This window comes from Marmota marmota, unplaced genomic scaffold (genome assembly GCF_001458135.2).
Source record: "Marmota marmota marmota unplaced genomic scaffold, marMar, whole genome shotgun sequence".
Lineage (NCBI taxonomy): Eukaryota > Metazoa > Chordata > Mammalia > Rodentia > Sciuridae > Marmota > Marmota marmota.
In genome coordinates this window covers 11112974-11128889 of record NW_025999924.1, presented here as the reverse complement: position 1 = coordinate 11128889, position 15916 = coordinate 11112974, and positions in this window count along the sequence as shown.

The following is a 15916-nucleotide window of genomic DNA, read 5'->3' as shown; positions in this document are numbered from 1 at the left end:
AGGTCAGTCCTCCCTGTGTCATGGCCAGTTGCCCTTAGGGAAACTCGAGCTGAGAGGACAGAGAGGAACACATGGGTGTCCCTGAAGTTCTTATGAGTGGGGACTGTTCAGCCTCTAGTGTTGGCTGAGCTTGGCGCCTTCACATCAGCCACTGCTCCTGGCAGCCTCTGTAGGGTCCTCAGCGTCCCTTGACCCCTTCTTGACAGTTAGAGCCCAATGCCTAATCAGTTAGGTAACTCAAAATCACTCTTAGTCATATTCATGAAAAGGTTTCCCTGGAGCTGTTGAAATGACTTTAATGGCTACATTCTCTCCAAAATATCCCTCCCAAGTTACTTGCTTGAAATCATCCTAGAGTTAGAGGAAGAAGTCTTCAGCACTTACCGAAGAGTCACTCTGTTGACTTTCCTTGATATTGTATTTACTGGTGTCTTGAAATTAATTTACTCAGGGAATGCTGTGCTTTGGATGTGGTTTAATGTGTCTCTCAAGGATTCATGACTTGGTTCCCAGTATGGTGATGTTGAGGGAAGGTAGAACCTTTAAGAAGAGGGGCCTACTGGAAGGCAACTAAGTCATTGAGGGTGTCACCCTTGAAGAGATTAATCCTGGTCTCCTGGAGTGAGTTCTCACAAAAGTGAGTTGTTACAGAGCAAAATATTTCACGAACTTGACCTCTTCTACACATGGCTGTTTCCCTTTCTGCTTTTCCACTATGTTGTGATATAGGCAGGGGGACCCCACCAAAAACTAAACAGATAAGGCTATTCAACCCTGGACTTTCAGCCTCTAAATCTGTAACCTGAATAAACCTCCTTACTTTATAAAGTATCTAGCTTCAATTATTTTATTATAGCAACAGAAAACAGACTAAGATAGGGCAAGTTTTTTTTTTTTCCTCTTTGGTATGAGATATTGAACCCAGGGGTGCTTAATCACTGAGCCACATCCCCAGCTATTTTTATTCTTTTTATTTTGAGACAGCGTCTCAAAGTCATTTAGGGCTTTGCTAAGTTGCTGAGATTGGCTTTGAACTTGTGCTACTCCTGCCTCAGCTTCCTGAGCTGCTGTTATTACAGGTGTGTGGTACTATACAAGTTTTCTTAATCATTAATATTCCCTCAAAGACAGAATCCATACAACTTCCAGACAGAATCTTAACTCAAGATGGAGGGGTGTTGAAAACTGTCTCTTCGAGAGCATTTGCTTCACAGGGACAATAACACATGATGCAGTTTAGAAATAGGCTCTGAATATCTCACAGTCCAATACAAGGAAGAGAGCATAGCCTGGTAGCTATGAGCATGGGATTTGACATTAGAATAAATTGTACTGAAATCCTGCCTCTTTTTCTTACTGATCATGTAACTTTGGTCAAGTAACTTTATCTTCCCAGATCCTAGTATCTTCCTCTGTAAAATGAATAATAATTATACATATATTACACTGGTATGGTATTATGAGTTCCTGACCCATAGTAAACAGTTCATAAATTTTAATATGAGTTTTCTCATACTACTCTCACATGGACAGAGGAAAAAATATATATTTTTACATTTCCAAAACAGCTCTGATCTCCCCGATGAGCCAAAAAATGAACTTAATGAACCAGTGTAGTAACTTTAGTCCAATGTAACTTAAACAGTCCCTTTAGCTAATGCTTGTTCTCCTGTAATGAAAATAACCAGTGTCTCAGATTTCCATCTTCCTTCTCCTGTATCCCTCCAAGATAGCACCAGATATGTGAAGGTGGTGAAATTATCTGTGTCCTCATCGAGGCAGAGAAGGAAGAGAGATCCATGTGACACCCTTGTTCTTCTCCCTGGTCTCCATGGTGATGACTTTCTGCACCCTGCTCTCCCTGCTGGCATCTAACACAGGTCCAGCATTGACTGGCCTTTCTCTTGGTTTCATTACTTCCTTGTGGAGCATCTCAAATCATTCAGTCTCCTCTTGGATTTTGCTGCATGCATTATGGACATCTCCAGCCCCTTCTGATACCTGGAAAAGGACTTGCCTGACTTCTTCCTTCCTGTTAACTTACAAGGTCAGAGAGGACAGACTTCTCTTTACTCTCTCTGAATTCTGCTTTCCTTGTCCACAGATTTAGCTTTATGACTAAAGAGTGCTGGATTGGTTGCAAAAGAGAGTGAGATTAATTTATTGATAAATGAGCCCAAACAAAAATATTTGAAAAACGATCTTTTTTATTCCCATCCTAATAAACTTCATACCCTCTTCCAATTTCCTGTACTAAATTTCCAAGAAGGTGAATCTTAGGTTTTTAAATCAGACCTATTTTTCTATTCATCCCTGGGTCCTTTAAATGTGACTAGTTAATCCTGGATGTCAAGGAACGAGTCCTGTCTCTTCCTCTGGGGCCTCTGTAGACAAGGCCTTGGTTCCCTTCCTTAATCGAACACATTCCTCTTACAGATGAACAACTACAGAGTCAGAAAGAAATCTCGGGAGGCTTAGGCATCATTGAAAGACTGGGTGCCTGGCATCTTACGTGTAAACACAGGAGAATGAAGCCAAACCCTTGGTGGCAGGAGGTGCACCATGGCTTCTAGCCCCTGCCAGGCCTCCCTTCTTCCAAATCCCAATATCTGGTTGAGAGAGAAATATTTATACTAAGCTGGGTGTGGGAAGGCCACATGGTAATGACCTTTGTTTCTATATTCACTGTGGTTTCTTTCCGAGTTGGTTAAGAAGTATGTTTAAATTTTTTTCTGGTCTATTTTATGTTTCAAGCTTTCCCTCTCTCAATTCAAATAGGACATTTGAAAGGAAATTTTCATTCCCCACACTTTCTTTTTGCAGCTGATTTTCCTACATCTGCCTGAGCATTATGTTTCTTAGCAGAGCTACTGCCCTGATCTCAAGGTGACCAAGTGTAGATCTGAAATAGTGCAAAGCGTAGAACCATATCAGCAGGTTTCCCAACTGTGCAATTCCTGCTCTCCCCCCAAGTTTTGGGTTTTATTCTTTTGTGCTCGTCTTTGTTGGGTTTCCCCTTATGTTCAGGTGTATACACGAGAACTGAAGTCAAATGCTGTTATTTAGCACTAGGTATATCACTTGGTTTCCTGTGAAAATTCCCTCAGATCTGGGATGGAACTTTGAGAGCTACGTGCTATTGAGCCCATTTGTGAAAGTCGGAGGAGTTCCCTAACACGTAGTTTAATGGAGCTTTTAAAAACGCTGGGGGAACGTCCATCAGTTGAATGGATGGGAACATGAATTCCTAGCATTTCAACACATGCCTAATAATGCCATTAAAATTGATCTTTTCTCAGTTTTTAAAATTTGAGCAGGAATGTCGTGGTTCCCACTTTGGTTGGGTTAAGGAGGGGAGGTATAGAGGAACCACATTGGCCAAATAATGACCTTCAGAACAAGTTATTAAGAAGGCCACCTGGTATTCATGATCTCATTTATTCTACATTTAGGGACACAGTAAAGTACATTGGCTATAGCAAATGTAGCCAGTCCATGGGAACAAATTTTGGAAGATATAAATTCAGGACACTAATCCAATTTTCTACCTACTCCCCACCTCCATATCCAGAAGCATGGGATAGTCAGATGAAATGTGTAGGAAAGGGCAAAAGTATTTTTTTAGGAATATAAAAAAGCCACTGCTGGGGCAGGGGATGCTGTCAGATAATGCCTTGAAAATGTCCATCAATGAACTTTGTTTTTTCTACTATCAAGTCAGAGTCATTCAGTGACTCAGGAGTTATGAATTAAAATAATAGCAAGCTAAATTTAAAATCAAGGAATGAAAAAGCAAGACATGGTCTGTACTGAGTTTTTATTTCTTCAAAAGCAGGGATTTTCACTTCCACTGATCAATGTCCAGGTTACCTGGGAGAAGGAGTTTCCTTTATTGCTCCCATTGCTGGGATGCGTCCCTCCTAACTACTGCTGCCTGCAGGTCACCAGGACTGATCCAGCAGTAGGACAGTTACCTGCACCTTAATATTGTCAAGCCCAGGATACTTTTAAGTCAACCTCAGTGTCAGTGGCCTTAACTTTCAGCAGGTTGATGGTATCTACAGCATCTGACTGCCAGCCGGAAACAACTTCCTTTACATAGATGATGACTGTTTTATTTTCATTGTCATTATGAACAAGCAAAGACAGTTACTTTAGATGCCGCACCAAAACACACTGCAGAAAGGTACCCAAAATAACTAACTCTGTGATAAATTATTAAATGTCCAGGAGATCTTGATATTTTATCATTTCTTCATCCCCAAATGTTGATGGTCATAGAATGAAATTGGAAGTACTCTCTCTTTTTGAAAGGTCTTCTAAACCTCAGCTGTATATCTGTCCAGTTCCCGGGTTTTCTTGGTTGGTAATCTTTTGGTGGCTTCTTAAATATGGCTAAGCAATCAATCAAATGATCACTAAGGCTGATTGTCACACTTATTATTATTGGATATTAGGAGAAAGTAGTTTTTATCTTTGAAAAATACACATTATTAAACATTGGAACTGATACCAAAAAATGGTGCCTTATCTTTCTCAAAAGAATGCTATGACATCGGTGTGGAAATCATGAGACTCCAGCCTAATGTCGTTTGGGAGCATTCTGCTGAGGAGCGGTTAGAACATTTGCAATGGTTTAAATACACACTTGTGGGGGAGGGATGCCCATATGTAAGCAAACACAAACCCATCTTTGTGGACAGTTCTATTCTTCAAACCTGCAGTAGAACCGAGTCAGCACACGGGCCTCTCAGTGCAGGCTGGCAGGCAGCCAAGGCTCGGCCTGCAGAGAGAGAAAATTGAAAGAAAAAAAAAATAAGCATCTGACCAAGGTGAAGTCTGAGGGTGGCTGTGGAGACTCTTCTGGGAAGAAAAAATGTCAAGGTTTTTCCTGTGTGACGCCGTCAGAGCTGGACCCACTGCTGGGCTGTCCTAGTTTCATAAAAGTTTGAGTCCTTTGGGGAAAAATACACATATATACAAAGTATCTCAGAGTGTGAACACGAAAGCCTGTTAGGAACTTTCTTTCTGCAGCAGCTTTTGATTTTCTCCAGCAGTTACTTTTTTGGTATTAGTATACCAAAGTCTACCATTGTCAATGGTAGGGGACCTGAATTTCACAAATGATTTGCTGACTTCTGGGCTGGGATCAGTGATTTGCCAAAATTAGTACAGCCAGGAGAAATGCTTCATTCCAAGAAGGTACAGGAAGAATGTGATCATCATTGCAGAAAGCTTTTCTGAATAAGTCCAAAGAGATACTCAATCTTCTGGCCACAGACTCCGATACAGAAGTCTTGGTAAAATATCTTGCACTGCATCATTGTTGGTCCAAGGGCTCCTGGCTAAAGAATGTGGAGGTCTATTTTCCTTCAAAGCCTCTTCTCAACTCACAAACTCATGATGACCTACCTGTGTGTCAATGATTGTAGTTCAATCAGTGGATAAGTGTTGAGTTCTGACTCTGTGCCACAAAATTTGTCAGTAGTTTTGGATCTTAACATATGCTTACATGATTGCCATTTTTCTAACAGCATCTCTTCTAGGGTCACCAAGTTGCATAGCTCTAGCTGACACCATTCATGTTGTATTCTATATAAATGACTCCCCACCCTGGAGTTGTGCAATGCAGAAGCTCTGTTATTTTGATGGAGAAGACTAAGTTTTTTGAGGGCACATCCAATGTATATTGTTTCGTGAAATTATTTCTGGGCTGAAGAAACGATGTTTCAAATAATAGTAGCTCAATTTATGGAAGCAGATTATTATGACAATGATAATCATATTAAAATTGTCTCTTCAGGGGAAAGAAGCATTTCAAGTACACACAACAATTGTTCAGGTTGTTTGGTCCTTGAAAATTCAGCACTAAATGCTCTTTCAGGACCTTGACATTCTTATTTCTCATCCTGGGAATGTGAAAATTTCTCATAATTGTTGAATATTTTAATGATACCAGCTTTTATTAAGGCACATATTTGAGTTTAAATCAAACACAAATGTAAATAATATAGCTGTAGCTATATTAATAAAATAGTTACTATTTTAACCAGAGGTAAAAAAAAAATCTTTACTTTGGATTGCCTAAGGCAATTCAAAATGTTTTTATAGTAAATAAAATTCAGTGATTGACTTCTTTATCATTATACATATGATTATAGTTCTTTATGTTTTATTATCATTAGGAATGGTAAAAGACCCTCAAGGGTCTCTGAACAAACCTGTACCCTACTGTTTACCTAAATTACTTGAATGAGTTAACTCCTTTACCCTGGTTTGTGAATTGATTTTTACATTCCATGGTATTTTCAGTTATCATATATGTGAGATAGTATCACAACTTGTGCTACCAGATTACAATTTACAATTTATTTAGTTCCCAGACATAATTTTCAATTTGCATAATTGGAAATTACAAACAAAAATATTAAGCCAAAAAATCAATCAAAGACACAAATTACAAATATATATTGCTCAGCAAACTGTTAGGTCTTAGGTTAGAAAATGTGAGAAAATGTGAGATTTTAAATAATATTTCTTGTGCTTCAAGAACATAGTCTGAAGATCAATGGAAATAATTACAAATGGCTGAAAATAATATGGTGATATTAAGGCTACGTGATATTTAGGATTATTTTAAATATTCTATAAGAAGCAGGAAGATGAGTGGGGAATGAGTTGAAGCTTGAATGGGGTTTGGAATTGAGTGCTCAAGGATATATAAGTTGGCACCACCCTAAGTCTCCCTCCTACGGGAATGACTGAACATTTAATACACTTCATCTGTCCAGCTCAGAGTCTGCACACATGCTTTCCCCTCTGCCTGCTTTTGCCCATTTTGCCTAGCTATCTCTGTTCATCCTAAGGTCACCTCTCCATTATGCTTACTCATTATACCATGCATTCTTTCTTCTTTGCATTTATCAAATTTGTAATCAGATATTTACTTCTTCAGTTATATTTTGATGCTGTTATCTCTGCTGAAAATACAGATTTCAAAGACTGTGGATCATATCTAATGCAGTACCTAACACATATTGGGCATTTGATACTTACTATGAATAAGCCAGGCATAGTGGATACTCAGGGAATAAAGATGAATAAAGCTTGGGGTAGGTTTTGAAGAATGTACACTTTGACAAAGAAGAGCAGGAATTCATAAAGCAGTTAGGAATTTTAGGGCTAGATTTTCCAGAAAAGTTTTAAAAGATATTCACCAAGGAGAAGATTTATAGCATCCTTGACTTGTGAAGATCACTTTGTCCCACAATACATAATTCAAGCTACTTAATATTAGCCCAAATGGTTATACTACAAGATCCACTTGCAGATTTTAAAGAATTATGAGATGAATGTCTTTGACAGAGTAAATGCAGTTGAAGCACAGTATCCTTAAAATGAATTACAACTGGAAATGGCACTCCAGGGAGAGTGGAGAGATTCAAAATGCTCTTTGTTCTTTGATTTTTTTTTTTTTTTTTTGGTCCTCATCCATATGTAATTCTTCTTCTTTTGTCTTTGGAACTATTGTTTTACGATCCACCTCTCAGCTTATTTACTATATGTCAAGATTAATAATTGTTACATAAAATAACCAGAAATTACATGTATTTACTGTTTTATGAAGCTGAAGAGATGGAAATTAGCAAGTTTTAGAACACTGATGATTTTATTATAAAACATATTTTTCTAAATATTAATCACTATATGCAAGTCATCACACTGCTCAGTTGTAGTAGTTACAATCGTGTTGGATAAAAGAGATGATCATTGACAAATACATATGTATGTTTGTGTGTATCATCAACAGATATAAAGATTGTCTTTGGTGAAGGCATAAGAGACAGACATACAACTATCACAAATAAGATTAAATATTTAATAGAAAGATAATTAGGACACGATTGTATTTTCTTGTCTTAAAAAAAAAATAGGGACCTGGCTAAAATATTATCCATTTTATATGAAATAAACATTTTCACAGGGAAGAAAATCATACTGGAGAGTTGAAATCCACAAAACATTGGGTTGTTTCTACTTCATCATATCAGAAAGCTGCTTTCTAATGGATGAGCTTGAGGGGTAGTGGGCACAGAACATGAACCTCAGTCATTAAATGTTCTCCTTGTAAGTCTTAGGTCTGCGCTTTAGGGTCTCCCACAATAGAGATAAAAAAAAATACTCTCTGCTACCTTCTCCTTTTTTGTTTGAGGCATAAATTGATAGTTCCTCTTCTTTTAGTGCAATTGAATAAATATCACATAGGCATATATAATGCAGTATATCTCATAGAAAATATCATGTATAGTTGAATCATTCGAAGATACATTCACTAATGAGTTATATAATATCTGATTAGCAGTGACTTTAAGAAAGTTAAATTAATCCTGGAGGAAAGCAGCACAAGCAAGGATAGCTGATCAAGGAAGTCACCAAAGAACATGCTTGTCTCTCTCTTCATAATCTGCCACAGCGTGTGACTTTCCTCTTCATGGTCTCTGCATGGCTGCTGTACTTCCTAGTAACACATCCACATTCCAGGTAGGAGAAAGTGGGAAGAGCAGGGATTTTTCCTCCATAAACTTTTATTAAGGAAGGGAAGCTCTGCACAGGGACTGTTGGCCAGATCTGTGTCACAAGTCACTTGCAACTGCAAGATGGCTGGGAACTTGAGAAGTTTTTCAGCCTTTTAGACAAAAGAGAAAGGGGATTAGAATGAATGTTGATTTGAGCCAGTTTAATAGGCTTGACCAAAACTCTGCTTTAGAATTCCCACCTTCTCTTTGTGAGATCCTCACACCACAGACACTTAGTGAAGGTATAACTGCTCTGGTCACTCCTGCTGTCCACCAATTCACCCCAAACTTAGTAGCTACAACAACAGTCTTTTTCATGTTCGCACCTACTGTGGATCAGTAATCCACCTGGGGCACAGTGTGGACAGCTTGTCTGCTCCACAGTCACGAGCCTTGGCTGATAGAACAGTGCCAGTGATTGGAGGCAGCCTGCATCACAGGGGGACTGGTATCATTAGAAGGCTGCTGCTCTTGCCATTCAGGCTCCTGGACTGAGATGACTTGACAGCTGGGCTCAGGTGGGGCCATTGCCCAGAACGCCTGCCCTGGCTTTCTCATCAGGCCTCTCTCAGCACAGAATCCATGGCTAGATTCTCAAAGGCAGCACTCCAAAAGCAAAAGTGTACCACGAGACCCAGGCAGCAGGTACAGGACCTTTTATGATTCTAGCCTTGGAAGTCACAGTCACAGGTCTATCCATATTCAAGGGAAGGGAACAAAGACCACTTCCTTTCAATGGGAAGAAGGCCAAAGAATCCATAGCCATAAAACAAACTCAAACCAAACCAAACCAAACCAAAACAAAACAAGAACAAACAAACAACCACTACCAACAACAACAATAAACAACTGCCACACTCACAATGATGAAGCTAAATATCTCTAGGAGTCACTTTTCTTCAACATTTTTTCATCTTTCCCATCCTCCAAGCATATGAAGAAGAGACTGTGTGTTAAATCTTTTAGGAGCAAGCCTCCTTCCAGTGTTTCTGAAGGACAGGTGAGCTGTTTATCCAATAGCCAGGTGAGAGCATCCAGAGAGAGGCTCCTCCGTCAGAGCCAGCTGCTGAGATGTCAGGTTAGTGAGCACTCCCAGGAGGCATAGCAGGTCCATTATTAAGCAGTCCAGTCTTCACACAGAATGGTAAAGATACTATTGGTGGTTTCTGCAAGTGAGTGCTCTGGCTATGGAAAATCACTTTCCTGTTTCCCTTGCAGTTTGGAATGCATGACCCATGTTTGTCCCAAGGCATCTGGACAGAAAGCCACCTCCCTGAAAAGACCTAGTGAATTGGAGCCCACGAGCTTCTTTATCTGAAGTGAAGAGTCTTTGCAGCCCAGGGAAAATATCACAATGACATTTCTGAGTATATTAGGTCCATGAAGAATGACTTCAGGCCTTAGATACCATATCCAGTTTCATGGTCCTTAGAGCTATATTCTCTGCAGGTGAGTACAGGGGAATAATTTAATTTTAGCTCTGACTCTTACTGGAGTACTAGGTAAGTTCATATATCCTGCTTTCAGCTTCTTTTTCTTATCTCAGAAAATGGAGATAAAAAAATGCCCATCTTAAATGGTCACTGAGAGGATTCAACGCATATTATCCTCGGGATACTCTTGTTTTCCTGAACTCCTGTCCTTCTGCCTCTGTCCTTAATGATGGACAGTCTGCAGGTGCTGGCAGGATGTCATTTCCTTCTGGAAACTGTGATTCCATCAATGACTGAGTCAACTGTTTCTCCCATGGGCTCCCAAAGAGAGCTCTGGGCTTACCCCATTATAGGTCTTGATGTTCAGCAATTCATTTCACCAGCTGTAATGGAAAAACTAGCATTTGCCACGAACTGTCCCAAGGTCCTGAAATGCAGCAGGGAGCCCAACCTGAGCAGTCTCTGTCCTTGTGTTTTATGCACTCTAGTGGGCCAACGAGGCAATAAACAAGCAACAGAACAAGAAGGAAAATAATTCCACAGTGATAGGACTATAAGGAATCAAAGAACACGGCAAGAATGAGAATGACTCCTGAGGAGAGTCTATTTTAAAAGAGCAGATGGGAAAATTCCAACCAAGGACACAGCATTTGAGCTGAAATCTGAATAGTGAGAAGGAGCCAGACACATAACTTAGGACCAGGCACTCTCACGAGCACTATGCACATTAACTCGTTTTTATTCTCACTATTTCTTGAAGTAGGAGCTTTTTTTTTTTTTTTTTTAATTTGGTACTAGGGATTGAACTCAGGGGTGCTTTACCCCTGAACCACATCTCCAGCCTTTTTAAAAATTATTTTTATACAATACCTTTATTTTATTTATTTTTTATGTGGTGCTGAGGATTGAACCCAGTGCCTCAAACGTGCTAGGCGAGCACTTTACCACTGAGCTTCAGTCCCAGCCCCTAGAAGGTCTTCTTGTTCCCACTTTACAGATGAAGAGAACAAAATAGAAGAAGGGTGAAGTAACTTGCACAAGATTACAGAGCTGGTGTGCAGACTCACATGAGCTGTCTTCAAAGACCTACTTCAACCATTCTTTGCATCCTTTCAAAAGCGTTCGGTTTTGCCTCCACCCTGACTTTTTTTTTTTCATGCTAACTTTTTACTTGTATATTCTTAAGACTAGCTCATGAATTAATTGCTGCAGCAACTGAGTCCCAGAAATAATGCCCAGCTCTTAGTACATTCTCAATATTTGTCTACCAAATGAACACATGCTTCTATGAGCAAATGCATATGAAAGAAAGGATCTCATTCACTACTTGGCATCAGATAATTAACCTGTTAATTCTCTCCTCCTCTTCAACTCCCCAAGTTCAACTCACATTATCTACTGCTGCATTTGAAGTAACTAGAAGATTTATCGGGGAAGGGGGCCACCTTTGTTATGTATCAAAAATAAATTATAAAAGCAAAGTCTTTTAGATTGTTAACAAAAATGAAAAAGTGTAACTTCAGTGAGCTCTGAAGAAAAACACATGCAAGCCAGGAACCTGTAAAGTAATAAATTTCCTCACTCACTCCCACATAAAAATGATGGCCTCTGTGCTTCAAAGAGAAGTAATTTGGAAAATCTCCACACACGCATGTGCACGCACACAGACACATTTTGGGAAAATGTAGGGAAAAATATGAAGTAAGTGAAATATTTTTAATAGGCACTTACTTCAAAGTCCTGAACCCTTAAATCATTTCCACAGCTTTTGACTGTTATCACCCCCTCTCCCCAATATTGGCAAACCACTCTGTGAAAGGTTGTGATAAATATGAAAGGCAAATTAGATTTTGAAATTTTGCATGAAAGAGAACTATATCTTGTACTCTAGATACATTTTTCAATGTCAGCTCTGAGCTGCCTCCTGCCAAAGATGAACTTGGAAGCACCGACCTTTGTGCATGACTTCTCTTTGTTAGAGTTTTGCCCTACAGGATTTTAGAAGCCTGGTCATAGGAACATTTAAGGAAACCAGGTGGTTTTGAAATGCTTGGTTGAACTGGGTGACTTATCTGGGCCTGAATGTAATGTCTGAAAAAAGAATTCTGCCATGAAGAAAGTGAATATTTATACAAGATGAATCAGCTACAGAGTCCTCAGAAGTTACTCTGACTTTTTTTTTGCTGCTAGGGACCAGCTGGATGGAAATAGATTGTGAGTTTATGAAGAAAGCAGAAGATGATTCTCTGCATGTTTTTAAAATCCAGTGCCATGTCGAATTCCTTTCTAGTTACAAGTGTGACGTGTCCCAAGCGAAAGTCACTCAGTTTATGCAACTTGGGTCCCTAATGTTTGGTTTGTTTCTAGAACATGCATCAAAATGTCAGTAGATGTTCCAGCAATGTTAAGTGGGGGGACTACTCTGCTAAAATGAATTGCCCAAAGTGGGCACAGCTTATAAGAAAAAAAATATGATATTTTATGTACACAACGGATCTGGTAATGACATATTTACTCTGCATTGTTAACCCAATTCTCCACTCCATTTAGAGAACGGGGTCTAAGTTGTAAGGTGGCACAAAATGAGAAAAATGGACAAGGAAGCAACAGTAGCTGCAGCCCAGCGTCCCTTCAATACACATGGAAAAGAGATCAGAGACATATACGCAATCAGCCACTGCATGCAAAGTTGAGATTGAGCAGCTGGAAACAGGCAGTAGAAAGAAAACTTACTAATTCATTAGTGGCTTACAGTTATCTGTGGTAGTCAAAGCTTAAAATTCTGGCCTCACATGTAATATCATCTAAGAATTTTTTTAAAAATATATATATGACAGTGGAATGCATTACAATTTTTATTACAGATATAGAGCACAATTTTTCCTATCTCTTAGAAGATAATGCTAAGTGAAGTTAACCAATCACCTAAGAAATTTTAAAGGTTGGTTGCTTGAATGATCAGTCTGCTGTGCTTTCAAGGAAAAAAAAACAATACGGTTTTTTGTATTATTATGCTATTAATTTGAAAAAAAAAAAGGAGCATGACAAAGGCAACCAAAATCTACAAATATTAAATGCAGCCGATGGTTCAAAGATCAATCTGAAATAAGATCATGTGAAAGGGTCTGGTTTTGCCTCAACTTTGTTGTGTGCATCCTTAGGTTAGAAAATGCACCTTCAAAGATAGACTGCATTGCCAGCCTTCAAAAATGCAGTTTGAGCAGCAGGTGGCAGCAAAGGACATTGTAAGAGAAAATGACTTCGACAAGTATATATTTGGGAGAGTTCTAGAAAACTTCTCATTTTGAAGGCAGGGAAGGGCATCGCTTTCTTAACCCTAAGAACATGATATACAAAGACAGCGATTGGGAAGGTTGATCACGATAACCAAGTTTAAATATCTGTCATTTTAATCACCTTTTGCCTAAATGAAAGGATTGGAAAAGCTTACCAAAAAACACAAGTATCCCACAGCAAAGCCCAACTAATCCTCTTAAAAAATGGACGTTCATGCTGAAGAGAGATTTTTATAATAAGTAATGGCATGTGATATTTGTTATAAGAATTATCATTCAGAGTAGCACAGAAATATGCCAGGTGGAGAGTGATTTGTCTCTTGGCTTAGAAGAATTATTAATGAAAGAATATCAATATCCTTCAGAGGAGGAAGGATGTGAGTACAGAAAACATAAAAGCATCATTGAACACAAATGTGCTCTTTGAGAATGTGACGTGGCATGAGGGAAGCAGGACAGCACAGAGCCTCTGGATTTTTTTTAGAAATATCCAAAAAGAGGAATGATGAGAATATGATAACAAGAAGATGTGCATGAATTTAGCAGAAAGGGGAGGTTAGTGGGAAAGGGGAAATATACTCCCTTTGAATATTGATAACATAGGGGATGAACCTCTCAGCAGATAAAAGAAGGAATTCAACTTTAAGGCCAGCGTCTGGGTTTCTGAGAAAGACAAAATGAGGATCCTAGAGCACTGGTTTTTGAAGAAGATCACCATGTACTTCTGTGTATCACAGCTGTGATATTATCTGTTTGCCTTGGTGCCCAACTAGATTGGTGAGTAATTGGATGGAGCTGAGTGTTACCCAAAGTATTCAAAATAGCTAACTGATAGAAGGAAAGGCAGAATGATTGTAGGTTTTGAAATTATAACCACTGGTTTCCAAATGCTATGTCAGCCCTAGAATAACTATCTTTGTTGTTGCTCAAGTTAGAAAATTCCTGGGTCACAATTTCCTGAATGTAAAGTGGGAATGTAAGACCACTCTTAGGATCAGGCTGTGTGAGGATTCAATAAGACAAAAATATCAAAGTGCTTGTTCTGTAGAAATTGCTTCCTATTAAAGCCTACTTCTTTTCTTTCTTCAAAGGATATTGACATATATTGAGAAATGTCTCCAAAACATATCCCTCATCAACATTTGCAGTGCCAGTAATCCCTCATTATAAAGTTCTGACTTTAGATGGAGACAAAGTATACGGGGAGGATTAACCATGGTGTGACTGAGGGCTGATGGCAAGCCCTAAAGCACAACAGATAAAGGAAGGATGGCTCTCTGCGGCTCCCAGCTGCTCATGGTTCTCTATTCTAACCACACAGACTATATCTCAACTCCAATTTCATACTCCTAAGGGACTTTGGTTTTTCTTCAAATGCTTGTAAAAGAGCTTCATCCCTTTCAAGCTGGAAGACGGCTCACACTGGGTTCCAGAGTGAAAGCCTGGCTATCCAAGTGCAGGTCTGTGGCCAGGGATACAATTCTTCCAGTGGGTGTCGCAAGTGGATAACTGCCCCAAGATGAGTGGACTGTTCTGCCACTCCTGCAGTTACCACACATCCATATCCTCTTCTTCATGTTTCATACCATCATATACATTATCATAAAATGAAAGCAAATTATTTGTGGAGTCTTTTTGTTTTGCTTACACATTACAGATAAGTTTTTTTTTTTTAAGTAATGATGAAAAATAACATTTTTGAACCAAGTTGCCAAGGATACTGTGAAAATCTTAAATATCTGCCCAACTTCAAAGCAAGTCCCTTGATCAGACTGGTTCTTATTTACTAGGAAAAGAATTCACAAGGCTGGAAGCATAGCACAGATGAGCGAGTTCTGAGGTCGCTGGGATGGATGAGGTACAAGGTATGAGCAAGCTCAGGACTCTATCTCTGAAATGTTCATTCTTCCTGTTATAAGATAATAAAAGAATTATCGTGATTAAGTCATATATATGAAATGCAACTTTTTTTTTTTACTACTTAAAAGGTCTTAACAACGTAAGTGTTAATATAACTATAGAACATCTACATGCAATGTTATGTTGTGACTCTCTGTGAGAATGGATGGAGTGAAAATATCCTCTGCTGCTGTTTGCAGTTTGCTTTCTGCGTCCTTTGAGATGCTCCATCTCTAATTGCTGCCTTCCCAGCATATTTTCTGCAGACATAATAGTCGTAGCCTCCTCTGCTGAGGCTTCTCAGTTGGTGACACTGAGCTGATTCTTCAGAACAGAAACCCAGAATGAATTTCACTTGTCTTATGCTGAGGCCCCTCAAAGGGCAACCACAAGTCTCTGTCTACCACATAGAGGTCAATATTTTATCTTTTTATTCTGTCTTTTATATCATGTGTGGAGACCATCACAAAACTATCAGAAACACTATTTCTGGATTATAAGATTGGGTTGGGAGAACTGGGTGGTAATAATAAATCATCTAATTTATTTTAATGTGTTAAATTAGTATTATATTTCCTATCTATGTAAATAATTATAAATCTGTACAAAATCATACATGTATATGACTTTTGGTGCTCAGATTATAGTATATAACATATATATATATATATATATATATATATATATATATATATATATATATATATATATA